The sequence below is a fragment of the Benincasa hispida genome, chromosome 12 (assembly GCF_009727055.1).
Source record: "Benincasa hispida cultivar B227 chromosome 12, ASM972705v1, whole genome shotgun sequence".
In the NCBI taxonomy this organism is placed as follows: Eukaryota; Viridiplantae; Streptophyta; class Magnoliopsida; order Cucurbitales; family Cucurbitaceae; genus Benincasa; species Benincasa hispida.
In genome coordinates, this window is record NC_052360.1 from 15,280,641 (window position 1) to 15,290,690 (window position 10,050).

At 36.6% G+C, this 10,050-nt stretch overlaps 1 pseudogene; it reads right to left on the reverse strand.

Moving 5' to 3' along the window:
- Window positions 1-4,753: 4,753 nt before the first annotated feature.
- Window positions 4,754-5,995, reverse strand: LOC120068120 (annotated as a pseudogene).
- Between the last annotated feature and the right edge of the window lie 4,055 nt (window positions 5,996-10,050).

Sequence of the window (10,050 nt, forward strand, 5' to 3'; positions counted from 1 at the left end):
CAATCTCAATAAGATTGAGAGGTTGGTGAAAAATGGCCTTCTAAGCGTGTTAGAAGAAAATTCTTTACCAGTATGTGAATCTTGCCTTGAGGGTAAGATGACTAAAAGATTTTTTATTGGAAAAGGTTATCGAGCCAAAGAGCCTCTAGAATTAGTATATTCTGACCTTTGCGGTCATATGAATATGCGAGCTCGAAGAGACTATGAGTATTTTATCAGATTTACCGATGATTACTTTAGAGTATGTTTATCTGATGCAACGAAAGTCTGAATCTTTTGAAAAGTCCAAAGTATTCAAGGCTGAAATTGAGAATGCTTTGGATAGACGGATTAAAACACTTCGATCGGATCAAGGTGGAGAGTTTTTGGATTCTGAGTTTCAGGACTATTTATTTGAACATGGAATCGTTTCCCAAACTCTCAGCGTCGGGTACACTTCAACATAATGGTGTAGTGGAGAGGAGAAATAGAACCTTGTTGGACATGGTTCGTTCGATGATGAGTTACGCTTCCTTACCGGACTCGTTTTGGGGTTTCGCAGTGGAGACTGTGGTATATAAACTCAACTTCCTTCCAAGTGTGTTGCAAGAACACCTCTGAAGCTGTGGAATGGCCGTAAAGATAGTTTACGTCTCTTCCATATATGAGATTGCCCATCACATGTGCTTGAGGAAAATCCCGAGAAGTTGAAATCACGGTTGAGTTTGTGCCTCTTTGTAGGCTACCCCAAAGGTACACGAGGGGGTTATTTTTATGATCCGTCTGAAAAACAAGGTGTTTGTATCCACGAATGCTACTTTCCTAGAGGAGGATCATATCAGGGAGCACAGTCCACGTAGTAAAGTCGTGTTACGTGAGCTTTCCAACGAAACTACTGAAACTTCAACAAGAGTTGTTGAAGAACCTGCTTCATCAGCCAGAGTTATTAATGATAGTTCATCTGGTAGGTCGGTTCCACCTTAAGAATTGAGGGAACCTCGATGCAGTGGGAGGGTTTCCTAATCGCTATCTGGGTTTCATAGAAATCCTAGCTATGGTGGCAGATGGCGACGTTGAGGATCCATCATCTTATCAAAAGGCAATAAAGGATGTTAACTGGGATGAATGGGTCAAAGCCATGAATCTCGAGATGGTGTCAATGTACTTCAACTCTGTATGGAATCTTGTAGATCAACCTGATGGGGTAAGTCTTATAGGTTGTAAATGGATCTACAAGCGCAAACGGGGTGCTGATGGAAAGGTGCAAACCTTCAAGGCTCGACTTGTGGCAAAGAGTTATACCCAAGTGGAGGGAGTTGATTATAAGGAGATTTTCTCACCTGTTGCCATGTTAAAGTCGATATGTATCCTCTTTTCCATTGCCGCTTATTATAATTATGAGATCTGGCAAATGGACGTCAAGACGGCTTTTCTGAATGACAATCTTAAGGAGACCATTTACATGGTGCAACCTGAAGGATTCATTGCCAAAGGTCAAGAGCAAAAAGTTTGCAAACTGAATCGATCCATTTATGGGCTGAAATAGGTGTCTTGATCTTGGAATATTCAGTTTGATACTACGATCAAATCGTATGGCTTTGACCAAAACATTGATGAACCTTGTGTTTACAAGAAGATCGTCAACAGTTCAGTAGTTTTCTTAGTATTGTATGTAGACGATATACTACTCATTGGGAATGATGTAGGTCTACTGACTGCAGTTAAGAATTGGCTAGCGACTCAATTCCAAATGAAAGATTTGAGAGAGGCTCAGTTTATTCTGGGTATACAGATCTTTCGAGATCGTAAGAACAAAGTGCTAGCACTGACTTAGGCATCGTATATTGATAATCGTACATTGACAAGATCTTATTCAAGTACTCGATGCAGAACTCCAAAAGGGGCCTACTACTATTAAGGCATGGAGGCACTTTGTCTAAGGACATGTGTTCTAAGTTGCCTTAAGAGATTGAGGAGATGAGACGGGTCCCATATGCATATGTTGTTGGTAGTTTGATGTATGTGATGCTCTACACTAGGCCAAACATCTGCTATGCTGCAGGAATAGTCAGTAGGTATCAGTCTAACCCAGGCCAAGGTCACTGGACCGTAGTTAAGAACATCCTCAAGTATTTTCGGAGAACGAGGGACTACATGCTCGTGTATGGGTCTAGGGATTTGATCCTTATGGGATATACGAATTTTGACTTTCAGACTGATAAGGACTCTTAGAAGTCCACTTCAGGGTCAGTTTTTACTCTTAACAGAGGAGCTATAGTGTGGCGGAGCACTAAGCAGGGGTGCATCACCGACTACACGATAGAGTCCGAGTATGTAGTGGCTTGTGAAGTTGCTAAGGAGGTTTGTAAAGTTAAGAACTCCTGCCATTGAGGGCGGTTCTTTGATTTGCTTGGGTGCGAGTGGCCAAAACGCCGACTCAGACCTACCATTTTGAGGATTCGTCTGATTTGGAAGCTGGGAACTCAGCTTCATAAGATGGAGTTCACTTCTTTCCCGAAACAGGGGTAAGTAGATAGATTGCTCCCTTAAGGGTTGATCCCGAGGCTTGAACAATGTGACACCACACACATTCTCATGGCCCGAGAGATGTTCACATATAGTAAGACAATGTTGTATTGTTAGTTAGAGGGATCAGTGGTATTTAAGGAGTTAGATGTAACTACATGAGCAAAACAGTAAATTGGCCCAGCTAAACATTTGTGAAGGATTATCGTACTGATGATTCGTTATATCCAATGGACATATAAATATATCTATAGTAAGAAGAGTTCAGATATCGGTCTTTAGTAGAATGTCTGGCAGTTAATGGATGGTGGTATCGTGGCTACAGAATTTAGTCAGTTATTCACGTACCGTTGGAGCTTCGAGCCATAGGACCATAAGGTCTCCTTAGTAGCTTGGATACATGTTGAGGATCGATTTTAGGTCATTTTGAAATGTTCAAATTGACAAGAGGGAGTTCGATTATATATGATATAATTGAACTAATTAATTATATATGATATAATTGACTTTATGTATGAGATACATTAATTTGGAGGAAATTGGATATAAATATGATTTATATCTAGTGGAGGAAAAATTCTATGGTTAATATATGATATTAAACCATAGGTTATGAATATAATGTGATTATATTTATTATTTATTAATTGGACAGTTATGGGATAATTGGCCGGTGTCTCTTCTGTTTTCGTAACGAATGAGTAAGATGAGAAATCGTTTTGAGACGCTTAAATAGCTCACGGTGTAGTGCGAGATTTAAAAAGAAAAGGGAGTGTGTCATCACTTAGTAAAATCAAAGCCTATATGATAGTGTTGAACGATCGCTTATCGCTTACACCCGCGCGCGCTATTGATTATACGATCGTTTATCTTTTACTAAATGATCGTTTAGTGCCCGAGCTTTACTAAACGATCGTATAGACGATCGCTTAGCTTTTTCTACACGATCTATAAACGATCGCTTACCTTTTCCTACATGATCATATACTTCAACGATCAAGAATTTTTTCTATACGATAGACGAGTCTTTCTCCCACTTGCTTGATCGTTGTATACGATCTCTTTTCCTCCTCCCCTCTACCAAATCCGAACAAAGTCCACCCTTTGAATTCTCACTTCGAGAATACTGAGGGCTCCAAGTGGTGGTGTCGTCCCCGTTTCCTTCTGTTCGTGTGGAGACTATTCGTGGTAGACGATTGGGTGTTGCTAAACGATAGCTTGTCGTTCCAACAAAAGCGAGATTTCTTGTGAAGAAAAGTCTTCAACTGGTATGATCTCTTGGTCTCTTATTTATTGATAATTTAAGCATGTCAGTAATTTAGCATTGTGAATGCATATCTGTATGTTTGAATGTATATGTGAAAGATCTGCTTCCACTCATAGGTACTCTTGTATAAGAGTTCATTCAATATGGTATATGATTCACTCTAGTCTATGAAATATTTGATATTTTAGTTGCATTAATCACAAACCAATAAATTAAGATCCATGGTTATCGTTATAACTTAAATATGTATATGGAGACATATAAGTGGATCGCTTTTTAAGTGATAACCTAAATGGTCGTAGTATATGAATAATGAGGGATACCTTATCCAGGTAACACTACGAGTATGGCCCGCTTTGTAGGTGTTACAAATGATATGATATTGATCATTCATGTATTAGACATGCAAGCAGGAATATTCGATACAAAGAAGTTTGTATAAGACCGGACCACGAAATGTTTAGTCTCGTGCCGTTCATAATTGAGACTTTCATTTCACAAGGATGACCATAGGTAACATGACCTTAATCTTGAGTGAGTTGTGAACTCTTACCTATGACAGCGGTTCTTTGATTTGCATAGGTAAGAGTGGCCAGATCGCCGACTTGACTAGTCTACGATTAGGGATTCGTCTGATTAGGGAGCTGGGAACTCAGCTACACAAGAGGGAATTCACTCCTTCCCTGAAAAATGAGTAAGTAGATAAATTGCTCCCTTAAGGGCTGATTCCAGGGCTTGAACAATGAGGTGCCACACTCCCTCTCTTGGCTCGAGAGGGGTTTAGTCATAGTAGGACTATGATCTATTGTTCATTAGAGAAATTAGTGGTACTTAAGGAGTTAGTTTAGAAAGATCCAGACAATTCTCAATGTAATTTATAAAAGTTCAAAACTTTTTAAATCAAAGTAACTTCCACTCCATTCCCCAACAAACAGAATGCTTATAATATAAATAATAAACCAGAGAAAAACAATACCAAACTCAACGATAACGACGAAGGGAGAGAGTGTTGTTCCTCTTCCAGGTCGCTCTGCGAGTAGACCTGGTCTTGTGGTGTAAGTGTCCTTTTCCTCGAAGTCCCCTGTACTTCTTGCCAGTGGATGTAAGTCCTCTGAGCTCCCTATGCTTATGGACTAGTTTGTAGATTTAGCTGATTCTTGGGTCATTGCGAACCGCATTATAGGCAACATCAACCAAAATGACCTTATAGTATTTGAAGGTAGGATCTTGTTTTGATTTCAAGAACGGTCAGAAAAGTTGATAAGACAGAGAATGGTATGCAAGGATTTAATAAGTTGAACACTAAGGGCACAACCTCAATTTCAGATCGCAACATTGCTCCTAGCCTCAAGTTATCTAATGAAATAAAACGATGTACAATCAATCACCTCGCTGATCCAGTACGACTTGAGAACCCTCAAACCACCCAACTTCCTCCCTGCTCGTTCTTCTGCAACTGACTGCTTTTAGCGCTGGAACTTCAATTGGGTAACACCCTGGTTGGTTGGCTTTCCATACAAATACCCTTGGGAACTGGCCTCTTCCTACCACCACGTCTCACACGGACCCTGTAAACCACATAACCCTGCAACAAAATTCTACACTTACTATTGAGGCTTATGCAAATGTGATATCAGAATAAAAACTCAACCAAAAAGTATGAGAGAAGACTCTTCACATCAGAGCTCATTTGTCCACAAGGTTGGTTAATCATGATTATGTGTTCTTGAAAAAGAATGTTAATAGGTTAAAACTTCAATGTGTAATGCTCAAACAGAATGCTAAAAACTGTAAACATCCAAACTTTACCACAATCTTCACAGAAGCAAATTCCTAATTACAGAGTGTACAAAACAATTAAACCATCAAAGTTAGCCAGACAAGATACAATGTTACTCTAGAACTTCCAAACAACAAACAAAAAACATATGAAATAAAAGATAATAAGGATACCAATGACATGACAACTGAAAAATATGCTAATCAGATCGCTTAGAAAAAGCCGTTGAAGGCTAGATGAAAACAACTTTATCAGGAAATGATAGAATACTTTCTTACCTGCTTGGCCTTGTAACCAAGATGGCGAGCTTTATCAAGGCCAGTGTGATGAGTGACACGGACAATGGATGAATGTTGGCGATATTCCCAGCATCTCACCCTCTGTAAAAACCTCATCACGTCAGACTGCTTCTTCCTCTATAGTTCCGAAACGTACTTGTACGCCCTTATTTCTAAAAATTACAAATTCAAGACCATGCAAAAACAAAACCATTCAGAAGAAGATACTCTCTTTTGGTTTCGTCAATCCTAAACATACAGTAATCTAATCTAGGCTCCTCCATAAAAAATTTAAACGGAAGGATTGAAAATGGTGAGAAGTAACAAAGAGAAAAAATATCTATTAGAAAACTTTGAAAAAAGCATCTCCACACTTGCTGCAAAATGAGAATGGGAATGTGCTAAAGAATCCATTTTACACCAAGATAAAGAGGGTACACTTCAATTTCTTATAAAAAATGGTTAGGAAAATTTTGTCGGCTTCTACAAAGACAAAATTGAAACACATTTTTATCGATTGAAACTTTTAGCATTGAAGGAACCAAATTGAAACACATACATACAAAAATCAGAAACATAGAAGAAACCTTGTCGATTTCATCAAACAAAACATATACAATCTAATCCAAGCTTAAAACTTGAGGACACAATAGTAGAACCTATAGAATAGATCATGTTCAAGTAAGGTCGTACCAATCTAATCCAAGCTATTCTATCATTAATCTAAACTGAGAGAGTATTAAAATACAAGAAACGAAAGAAAATAAAAATAATTCAAAAATCCAGAATCATTCAATTTGCTAAAAGAAAACCCCCCATTTTTCCAAATGTCACAAGAAAAAGAAAAAATTCAAAACGATAAAAGAAGTTATTTCGATTTCATCAAACAAAAGCATTAAACAATCTAATCTAAGCTCCTCCATAAACAATCTAAACTCAAAGATCATGAAAAATAGTAAGAACAAACCGCAGGATTATCTCAGGAAGAGTAGCTAAGTTACATACCCATTGGAAAGAAAGCTTCAGTTCAGCCTGCTGAAGACACCACCAGTTAGGGTTTCTCTTTGAAACCCTAGTTTATATATATACAATTTGCGCCATCTCTCATCTGGACCGTCGGATTTGGGCCATCACTGAAACGGACTTCAATTGTAGGCCTACTAAATGGATCACCTAAAATAGGACCCCGGAGATGTCCAAAAAATCTGGGCATGCGGGGACCTACTCCAGACGGGATGAGAATCTCCGAATATACAAGGAATGGTGAGGGAGTAGAAAATTATTTTTTTTTCCATTCACAACTCGAGACATTTCCCCGGCCATGCCTCGACTTTTGTATATAATTTTAAATATATATATGTGTTATATAATATATATATATTATTATTATATAATATTGTAGAATTTGTTAAGATAATTATGGATGTTTTATATTTTTAAGTTTAAGACTTTATTACTTTAATTTCTTAGATGTTATAATATTTAAAATAGGAAATTTGAGTTGTTGAATTTTAATTTTTACAAATTATGAGAACTTAACATTTTAATTATATCTTTTCAATTTAAATGTATATTATTATTTTTATTAGTAAAATTGATAATATTTTATTTAAATTAAAATTGTATTGGAAATATTTAAGGAATTATTAAGAAATATATATATTTAATTGAAATAAAAAAATTGTTAGAAAAAAATAAAGGCGATGAATTTTTTCCTTGGGAAAATCCTCGTCCTGTTCCCCGGAAAAATTCGCTAGGACGGAGAATGAAATAAGAGGCGGGGATGGGGACCTCATCCCATGGACATCTAAGTTCGGTTTCACTTCCCATTTGACTTGCATGTGTTAAGCATGCGACTAGTATTCATCCTGGCCAGGATCAAATTCACCTGGAGATTCATAGTTACACTATTTTATAGTTTCCTTGTTCGTAGGCAAAACTAATTTGAAATTGTCATTCATTTTAAGGCATAACTCGTAACCATACAATTCATACTCAACAAATTTTCTTCGAAATAAATATTTTTGGACATTTTGTCTCTTTTTATTTTACTTATTTACAATTGTTACAATTAATCGTACGTAGTAAATTAATTTATTGATCTTTAGTTATCAATAATAAGATATATAAACTTAAATATATGAATGTAAAAGAGTATTTTCAACTTAAAGTTTTTTTTCTTCCTTTTCTTCCTTTTCTTCTTTTACTATAATTCATAATAGGATTTTTAAATTTTGTTTAACTTTGTGACTATCACCGTAAATTTCATTATCATTCTTTTTTCATCCAAGCTTCACTATGATATTTTTTTTTTCTTTCAAGTCATTGCTTTCAAAGTCTCTCCATTCTTTAACGCATGATAAGATATTGGTGTAGTGCTACAAATATACACATGTCAACTCAAAATTTTGGATCTTAGGCTTACTATCTTACCACTTCCTTCACTGCGAAATAGAATTTGTCTGGTAATTATCAAGCGAACAAATCTATTTTAAGACACGTACATAGTTAGGGTCATGGCTTTTATGGAAGAAAAATACATCTTTTTCCTTGAGGTTTGAATTGAGTGTTGATTTGGTCAGAGGTTTCAAAACAAACAATTTAGTATATGAGGTTTGAAAAACAGTTATAATTGGTCATTAGGTTAAAGTCTATTAGTTGTCTAAAGAAAATGACATAGTAGCGATAAGGTAACCAATATTAAATAGCTAAACGAACTTTATTTATTTCATATTATTTTATACATGATATTTTTCCTTTTTATTTTTATCTTTTCACTATTGTAATCATATGATAATCAATTGTCCTTAGAGGTTGTTTGGATCGCTGAAAAGGAATCATAATACTTGGAAATTTGATTACAATGAGGTTGTTGTTTAGAGTCTGTGTTACTATGAACCTAATTACAGTGTTTGGAGTGTAAGGTTCGGTTTGTTGTGTTTTTGGTTAATGTGTGTTTGGATTGCATAGTCGGGTCGCAGGGTTGGTAATGGGACTAGGGCAGGGTGGGGGATTCCCCATCCCATTCTCGTGGTGAGTATTTCCCCTCATTCTCACCCCATCCCCGTCAATTGAAGGCGGGGACGAGTACAGAGATTTTCCATTGGAAGATTTTGTCATTATTTGTTACCATTTCTTTGTGTATATATTAAACAACTTATTGAAAAAGACAAAAATAGAGTGAGTAATAAATAGGGTGCAATACTAGTTTTTCCAATTAATTAATTAAAAAGGGATTTCTACATAAAATGCCTTAAGAACAGACACATATTATGTTAATGTCTTGAACATTTCATTTTTTTTAACAAAAAAAGATCTATTGGTCTCTCTATTTTTACTAATATCAGTGGTTATTTACAATTTAACCCTCACCTATGTTATATATATACACCTGTCTCTTATACACATCTAGATGTGTATAAGAGACAGCTCTATTTTTACTAATATCAGTGGTTATTTACAATTTAACCCTCACCTATGTTATATATACATATTATTCTCTCTCCCTCATGCACATGTATATTCCTGTCTCTTATACACATCTAGATGTGTATAAGAGACAGGGACGGATGGGTTTGAACATGAAATCATGCGTTAGACATAGCTGATGCGTTTGCTCCCATGCATCTGAGGCCATGTATCGGAATGATGATGCGTTAATCTTAACATGCAATAACCACGCGTTCCTATCACAAGTTTTCTTACGCTTGCGCCAAGTATAACACAAACGCAAGTTTCTCGGGTGATCTGAGGTCGAACACAGGGACTTGTCACTCAATAATATTTGTGAAGTGATGCGTTTAGGGGAATAAAAAAATAAAGCAAAGAAAGTTTAAATGACTTATACACTACTCCTACTCCTAACTAAACAGATTGAGCACTAGGAGGTTTACAATGAGAATAGGTAGAAACACAACAACCAATAACGCATAGTGATGTTTACTATCTTAAATCGCCCGAGTAATCTCAGCTCGTTGCACTGACGCATCACACCTCTCAGTGGTCAGCCGCATGACTATATCTCTATAGTGCATGGTTGCGTTGAGCATAAGATTGTGCCTATCTCTAGGAACAATGCGAACCTTGCTTAGTGCGTTTCATCTTTTACCTTTTCAGGTAGTTAGACATGGCTACTTAACTTATAGACAAGTAATGCAACATCCCATAGACAAGCGTTGCTATAGCCTTTCACCAAGCAAATAGGATTAACTCACTATACT